This window comes from Megalopta genalis, chromosome 9 (genome assembly GCF_051020955.1).
Source record: "Megalopta genalis isolate 19385.01 chromosome 9, iyMegGena1_principal, whole genome shotgun sequence".
NCBI classification, from domain to species: Eukaryota; Metazoa; Arthropoda; class Insecta; order Hymenoptera; family Halictidae; genus Megalopta; species Megalopta genalis.
In genome coordinates, this window is record NC_135021.1 from 20,060,197 (window position 1) to 20,068,037 (window position 7,841).

At 41.6% G+C, this 7,841-nt stretch overlaps 1 long non-coding RNA gene across 1 annotated transcript; it reads right to left on the reverse strand.

Annotated features, from left to right (window-relative positions):
• Positions 1-6,328: 6,328 nt before the first annotated feature.
• On the reverse strand, positions 6,329-6,899 carry LOC143260016 (uncharacterized). The gene is made up of 2 exons (XR_013034120.1): positions 6,779-6,899; positions 6,329-6,540 (listed from the first exon to the last, which is right to left on the reverse strand). It is a non-coding gene; the product is annotated as an uncharacterized LOC143260016 (long non-coding RNA).
• Between the last annotated feature and the right edge of the window lie 942 nt (positions 6,900-7,841).

Sequence of the window (7,841 nt, forward strand, 5' to 3'; positions counted from 1 at the left end):
AGGACCGGCGTTAACAAAGGAGAAGGTTGTTTAGAATTAAATACGCAGATATTAATAAAATTATACTTAATTGTTATTTTTCATTTACGTACATATATTTCAGTATCAATAACTCTTCCCATGAAATTCATGGCGATAGATAGACTTATGTAGTTGCACAATGGTGAAGTTTGTATGAAAACCATTAATGGTCTGTCGTTATCTTCTTAATTTGTTCATCGATAACGATCATCGAGACATAGGTCTACATATAGAGAATTATGTCTTTATTGCATCCCTGTATGCAATGGTTCTCTGTATGCGGATAGCTGAATTCACTTCATTCCAGATATATTTCCTTGCGGTGCTCGTAACGGTGACAGAAATTAAGTTGAAGCCGTTCAGCCATGCTGTTTACTGTCACGTAACGCGAGTGTCTGCGTCTTTAAAAATTTATTCTTCGAGCTGTGTTACGCGTTCGCCCGGCGCACGAGTGGAAACGGTAAAAGTGTGGGGTTGGAATTATATTGCTCGTTAAAAAGATATTTCGAACTTTCTCGGTTGTGCGCGTCTACGAGTTAAAAAACTAAACAAGTCGCGAGCGTCATTTCCCTGGAGAAACGGAAGAAAAATTTATGGAATAACGAATGGAAGAGCTGAAGGAAATTAAAGGGAAGGCGACTCGCGCGACGTTTTGCTCGGTCAGAATATAAACTTCCCTAGCCAATAATTGGACTTGCTCAGGATACGTATTTAAGATCCGGATGAGCAACTACGCGAAATACTGTTGCGGAAGGAGAAACGTCAAAGGGACTATTTAACTGACATTATTAGTTCTGCGTGGTGAAGCAGTTCCTTAATTAACATTGCGTTACTTTTAACATTTAGAGATTAGAATATTCTAGTACCATTAATATACAGTGACTCGCATTAATATTCGGACACGATATTGTTAGAAGAATTATTGCTCCTTTTTATTGCTCTCATATGATAAGGAACTTCTTAAAGTAAGTAGATACATAAATTTTTTGTTTATTTATCGCACATGTTCTTTTATATAATAAGCGATAAACAAGATTGTGACATAATTAAACGTCGCAAAAATATTCGGACAGTGAATGAATTACATTAATTTTATATAAAATGAAGATCTTTTTGATCATGTTATCATAATATTAATATTTTGTCGGTTGACCCTTTTGTTTTATTACTTCGTGTAATCGCTTGGGCATGTTACAGATGATTTTGATTAAATACTCCGGCGAAATCTGTTTCCATTCGTCTAACAAACGTTGGACGAATTTGTCTTTTTTGACGAGCTTCCTTGAGCGTACCTAGAGAATCGTTGATTGTCTTATCAACCGATCGAGTTCGAAATAAAGCGATTCGCATCACGGTCCGTTACATTACGCGAAATCAATAGACTGGATCTCGTGTGTACGCAGTAGGATGATTCGTTTGTAGGAGGAAAAATAGAGGACTCGAGTACACAGACACATATAGAGGGAGAGAGAGAGAGAGAGAGAGAGAGAGAAAGGGAGGGGGGGAGAGAGAAAAAGCTAGAAATAAAAAAAAGAGAGTGTAGGTTCCAGTCGGCCGTTATCGGGCTCTCGCGCGGCGACTGTGCTCTGGATGGCCGCTTTTAATCCGTTAAATGCCATTTCCTTGTACACGTCAGCTGCGGACCAATGAACTTTGGAGATTCCGAATGTCCGGCACTTCTCCTGCTATTCACTGCCAGGGACTGGGCATCCTCAAGTACTCTCTTAGCCTATTCCGGCGGAATGCCGTCGGGATTCCCCGTGTGCGTGTACACAGGCCGCGCGTGTACCATACGGTTCTCTAGAGCGGCCGCGTGGCTACGACACCGGAAGCGGAGTTCCTATCCGGGAAATTGCAGCCGAACCAGCGTAGCGCAGCGCAGCGGCGCGAAATTCGTGAGCGGCTCGGCGCCGCCGATCCTCCAAAACGTTTATCCGGCAAAATAAAACTAAAAGTGGGCGGGGTACGAGCGACGAACAGAGAACAAAAAAACAGACAACGACACGTCGATATGGCACATTCCCGGTCCAAGTCGTTGACCCCCGTGAAACAACCGAAGAGGAGGCGGAAGAGGGTCCTTGCGCGCGAGACAAATACACGGATTTCGGTGAAGTTGGGCGTGAAATTTCAACGGCGACAATCGCATCTCGCTGGACGGAGTCGGGATCGATAATACACACTTCCGTGCGTATCTCATTAAAGTGCGAGGCGTAAAACGTGCGGGAGAAACGCGCGGAATAAACGGGCGACCGGTGGAAGAAAGGAATCGACGCGGGCGACCGTGAAACACGCTGCTGCTACGCAGACGACGACGCCGCGTAATCGAATTTTTTTCAGTCCTTTCTCCACCCGAACACCGCCCCTTCCACCGCCCCCTCTACCCCCCACGGCCCTGTTTCCTTTTTGTTTCGGGAAGTAGACGAGGCACCGGCTTAAAGAGAATTCGCGATCAAACGGAGACACTCTTTCGAGAAGAAGCGAACACCGATTGCCGGGCGTGCACAGATGGCCTCCCGGGAACTCTTTGCGCACACAGATTTTTCCTTTGAACGAACGGCGGCACAGAACGTCGGGAAATGCTGTTCGATGGCTCGAGATTAAATTGTGAGTTTCTGAGCGAATTCTTCGGTACTGTTATGCGCGCACGTATTCGCTCGGCTAAGAAGCTGTCGAGCAGCCGTTTCTTGCCGGTAAAGCCTACCTGCTGCTCGTTAATGCCCTTGGCCTTGTCTGGCTGGGACTCGGTAGCCGTGAAATCGTGTGCTCGCCGTGGCCTTTACTATGCGTCTTCTTGTACGTTCGAACACATTTGTCGCGTGTCCGAGTACGTATCGTGTCATCGGTGTCATCACTCCGTTATCTATCGATCGACGAACCTGCGTTGCATCGGTGCGTATCGAAATGAGATAAGAAAGTACATGATACGCATTAAATAAGTATGCCTATATAGAGTTACGTATCTATTTGTTGCGTAACCGCGTGTCGTATCGACATTGCGTATAATTGCGAATAAACAAATGTTGCATGCTTGCATGTACGTGCGATAACAGCGATACGATGCGACGATGCTAAATCAAATTCTTCAAAACGGAAATAAAATACGCAAAAGTTAGCAGAATATGCGGTTTAGTTTGTAGTTTGGTAAACGTCGATATGACAGGTGTTCCTTCGGACTCGCACTGAATTTGTTGCGAAGGTAGGTGATAGTGGATCATCGCGAACAGGAATCGAACTCGAGATATCTTTCGATTTAGAAGGGACACGATTCAGTTCCCGCTGCCGCAGTCTTTTACCGTGTAGTGGAAGTTCAAATACGGTATTTATAGAATATTTTGCAACTCATCTAAAACCATTTACACATCCGCGTCTCGCGGTCTCACCTACATGCTCAGAAGTCCGCCGAGCAAAGTGTAGAACCGATCCCTTCCTATCAGCCCTAAGTGCACGCAATACGGCGTTCTCCCGTGGTCGCCCAAATACTACACGCAATAGTTGTTTGGGTAGTGTCACAGAAAAGCGGGGACTACAGGCGTGCATGCCAGGCACAGCGTGTGGAATACCTCCCTTGCCCCTTTGCTGCAACGGCGGACTCCTTCTGAACAAGGGGCACAGCACTTGTTCACTCGTTATATAGAAACAGTAGATGAGCGACAATCCCAGCCAAAGGCTACACGTAACATATCTTTCATCGGAAAAGCGATTTAAAAAAAGAAAAGAAAAAAAATTGAACGCATTTAGGACAAAGTCGCTAAACCATACATTTACCAATTAAAGTATTTCATTTAATTAAATTAAAATGGAAATGTTATACGTTGCACCTTGATTACACTTTCAACATTCTTACGTTTTACAGATCACCGTCGACTTAGGAAGCTATAATATAGATTAACATACGAATTAATTTTCAAATCTGAGCGAATAATTCCGTCACGACCATACGCTTGAAATAGTGATACCGTTAGATCGTTTATTCGTAATGCTACATAGCCAGATTTGTCAATTAGGAAATTTGTACTGTATTCTTTTTACCCCATGTTACATCCTGCTCCGGTTTCCTCTACACTCCAACGTATACGTACAGCCATCTATGTAGAAAGAAATCGGCAATTGGGCGCGTTGTCCTGGAAGTTTATGAGTTACGCGACAAAGGCTGTAAGGCATTTTTGATTCATTCTGTACGGTATAACACTGGATAATATTTTCTGGTTTATCCGTGACTTGTCTCGCGTCCTGGACAAGCCCCGATGCCCGTTTGTTACGTTCGCGTCGTCCGCTCATTGCTGACCGCGAGATATCGCGGCATCACGGCTGACCTGGCAGCTAGTGAAAAAAAGAAAGAAGTGGCGATGGCTTGGCAGTGCGAGGTGTGAAAGGAGACGGGTCGCATAAACGGAAGGCAAAGGGATGAACGCGGTGGAAAAATGTTTGAGCGATGTGACCGAAACCCACGGACGAGACTGCGAAGCTCGTAAATTCTGCGAACGTGCCGGCACCAGGACCCGCTTCGCTCTGACGTGAGAAACGGGCGCGCGAACAGACGATGAGGATTGTAATTAGCGCGAGATCGCGCGGCTTGTTCGTTGTTTTTATCGATCGCGGTGATATACATATGCGATATATATGTATATGTTCCTTGAATACATTACCAGATTTCCAGGATATCATACAATAGAAATATTAGGCATAAAAAGGATATGTACGTTGAAATTGTGCATCGAAGGAAATTGCGATCTATGACGTGGATACAGTATTGCATAAACTTGACAGGGGATTACGTCTGAATGAAACAGCGAAACTGTGCTGTTCATTGATTACGCGTTTCCATTACACAATCTTTTGGTTATCATTTTTATAACTCTAATCGAGATAGACATTTCTCGGGGCAATTGATAATTATAAACACATTTAGATGTCATTAGTAATTTACAATTTATGTAATGTGAAACATCAATATGGTGTACGATACAAAACTACACGCATCGCAACACGGTTGTGTGTAATTAGATTAACGTTGTCTACTAAAAATTAATGAATTGGTCCAAATGGCTTTGCCTTGCACCCGAAGGTTATAATACTAGGAATGATTTGTATTTGAGTGCAGAGATTCATGTTGATTCTAGGGCTTAAATTAATTTCGATATTCTCAGAGGCAAACACAATACCTAATTCGTAAACGATATATGGATATTATAACGGTAACAGAGAGAAAGAGAGAATGAAGCTTATTGTTAATAATACACTGTGGGAAATATCTCGAATATATATAATAGATCGATCTATAACGAAAAGGTATCAAAGTTATTGTTACATGAAATCCAACGTTTGAGACACTAAAAGGAGCGAACGATAACAATATACAGTGACTTTAATTAATATTCGGACACTTTTTAAAACGCAATAACCTTTTTAAAACTAGAATAAACGATTTGAATGGGACTAGTGTACTAGACAATGACTAAACCACTCCGTTACAATTTTGCTGTTACATACTTGGAATGAGAAAACGAAATAAAAGATTCTCGTTTTTTAACTTTTTTATCGAAGCCTATAACGAAAATTTAAAAAATGCGTTTTTTTCTGGCTAAGTTATATGCATGTTGAAAATTTCATTGAAATCGGTTAACGCAAAGTTAAGTTACAAGCGTTAAAAGATTCTAAAAACTGCAATTTTCTCACACTAATTGGTCAAAAGTGTCAAAAATCGGGACAAAACTACGATGTTTGCGATCTTTAATTGCTTCAACCGATTTCGGTGAAATTTTGGAAGTAACTTACCGAGACCTACAAAACACATTTTTTATATTTTCGTTATAAGCTCCGATAAAAGAAAGTTAAGAAAACGAGAGTTTTTTATTTTCTTTTGTCATTCTAAACAATAGCAAAATTAAAAAGAAAAAGCATTCTAGTTATGGTTATGGTAGACTGGTCGCTCTATCATCAAAAAGATTTCAAGTCGTTTAGTCCAGTTCTAAAAAAGTTATTGCGTTTTGAAAAGTGTCCGAATATTAACGGGAGTCACTGTGACTATCCTCACGGATTGTTATAATTACGCTAACATATATATATAAAATTACGATACCGCGAAAATCGTGATAGATAAGTATATTTTTTATTTTGACTACAATCAAGAACTAGATTGGCAAAACGATGAGTTTGATCTCGGGGAAACTGAATTTGATTTGCAGAAGGGTAAATGTGATCCTCGAAAAGATGAATTTGGAATGCAGAAGATTGAATTTGATTTGAAAAGAGATGAATATAATTTGGGTAAGAAGGGTGTATTTCGTTCGAATAGGATGAATAAAAATTATAAAAGATGAATATAATTTGCAAAAGTTGGGTACATAGTAGAACTCCATTTATATGAACTCGGCGGAAGAAAATCAGTTCATGTAACCATGTAGGATCACATTGAGGAGTTCCATAATTAATTACCCCGCAACTTGTAACTTTCTGTTGAACTATCCGACGTTTGCGTTCAAATAAACGAATTTAATCAAACACTTCGATCATTTATCGCTGAAAACAAAAATGAAACATAAAGAAAGGAAAACGTGGCGAGTTTGTTTACATTTATTTACGTTCACAAAAGCTAGTTCACATAATTGGAGTTACGCTCGACAGCAGTTCGGATAATAGAGGTTTAGCAGAAATTTACTAAATTAGGCAATGTCCAAAATTTTGCTCGAATAAACGGAGATCGGATAAATGTGTGGAGTTCTAACGCACTCGTAATTTGCAAAAAGAAATACAGAACCTGTGTTTCACGTAAAAATCACAAGAATTCGCAGAACTTCCAAACCCTACGAAGTATCGCCATCGAGAGACGACTGCCGAGTGCACAAAGTGTTGCGGTAGCTCGTTAATAGTTGCTTGTATTTTTCACGATCACGCGATGACCGTGCAGCTTTCCTACTTCTTTCGTGTAGCATTCCGTGATCCTCGTGTAATCGAACGCCGCCGCGTTTAGCAACGTCAGTCCCGAGCGATTAGCAGTAAGAGTACAAGGCTGGCCGATGACATTGTGCGAGCGACGAAACGTTCTCCTTGCGAGACACAACCCGAGTTCGCATGTCTGGCAACGGCAACGTGAGTGCCAGGTAGTGCCGAGGTCGCGACCAAGCGCGAGCCGACCAAGACGGGGGAGGGCTCTTCTTAATTATGCTACCGGGGCTCCCGCACGAGACACAAAATGCGAGCCCCTCAGCCCGACCCGGCGATCCACGGTTCCGCCAGGACGCACGATGAACTAGTGGAAGAATTCTGTTCGTGACGGGACCTTCCGCGGATCGTTCGTTCGCCTGGCTGGCTACGATTAATATTCCCCCCGACGACGGAAACTAGTTTTTCCATCTGCAAGCTGCTTGGAAATTAGGGTGTATACAAATATTTTCTATCGACTATCATGGGAGAATTCTACACCTTTGGATCGGTGAAGATCTGTAAATTGTCCTTGAGGCACTTAACGTGTAACATTAATGTGTCTTTACTATTCTTTTTTTCTGCGAGAGCTGGTGAATTTCGGCCGGTTATGTAATTAATTAAGTTAATTATTTATTATTATTAAGTTAACCTCAGTTTGTTTTATTCAATCTTATTAAGCTAACATCTAAGTGTCAAGATATCCATTACGACATGCAAGAAAACTTTTTTGAACAGTGTAAATCGTGTAACTAGCAGTTTCACAACATTGTAACAGAATACCAGATATAAGAAACTCATTGTTAGGATTAAAATTGATGAATCAACATATTTTCTCGTTCTCGATTACGTCTGAAACTGCTAATTACGTGATTCGAGAATCCGTAAAAGCAAAAAAA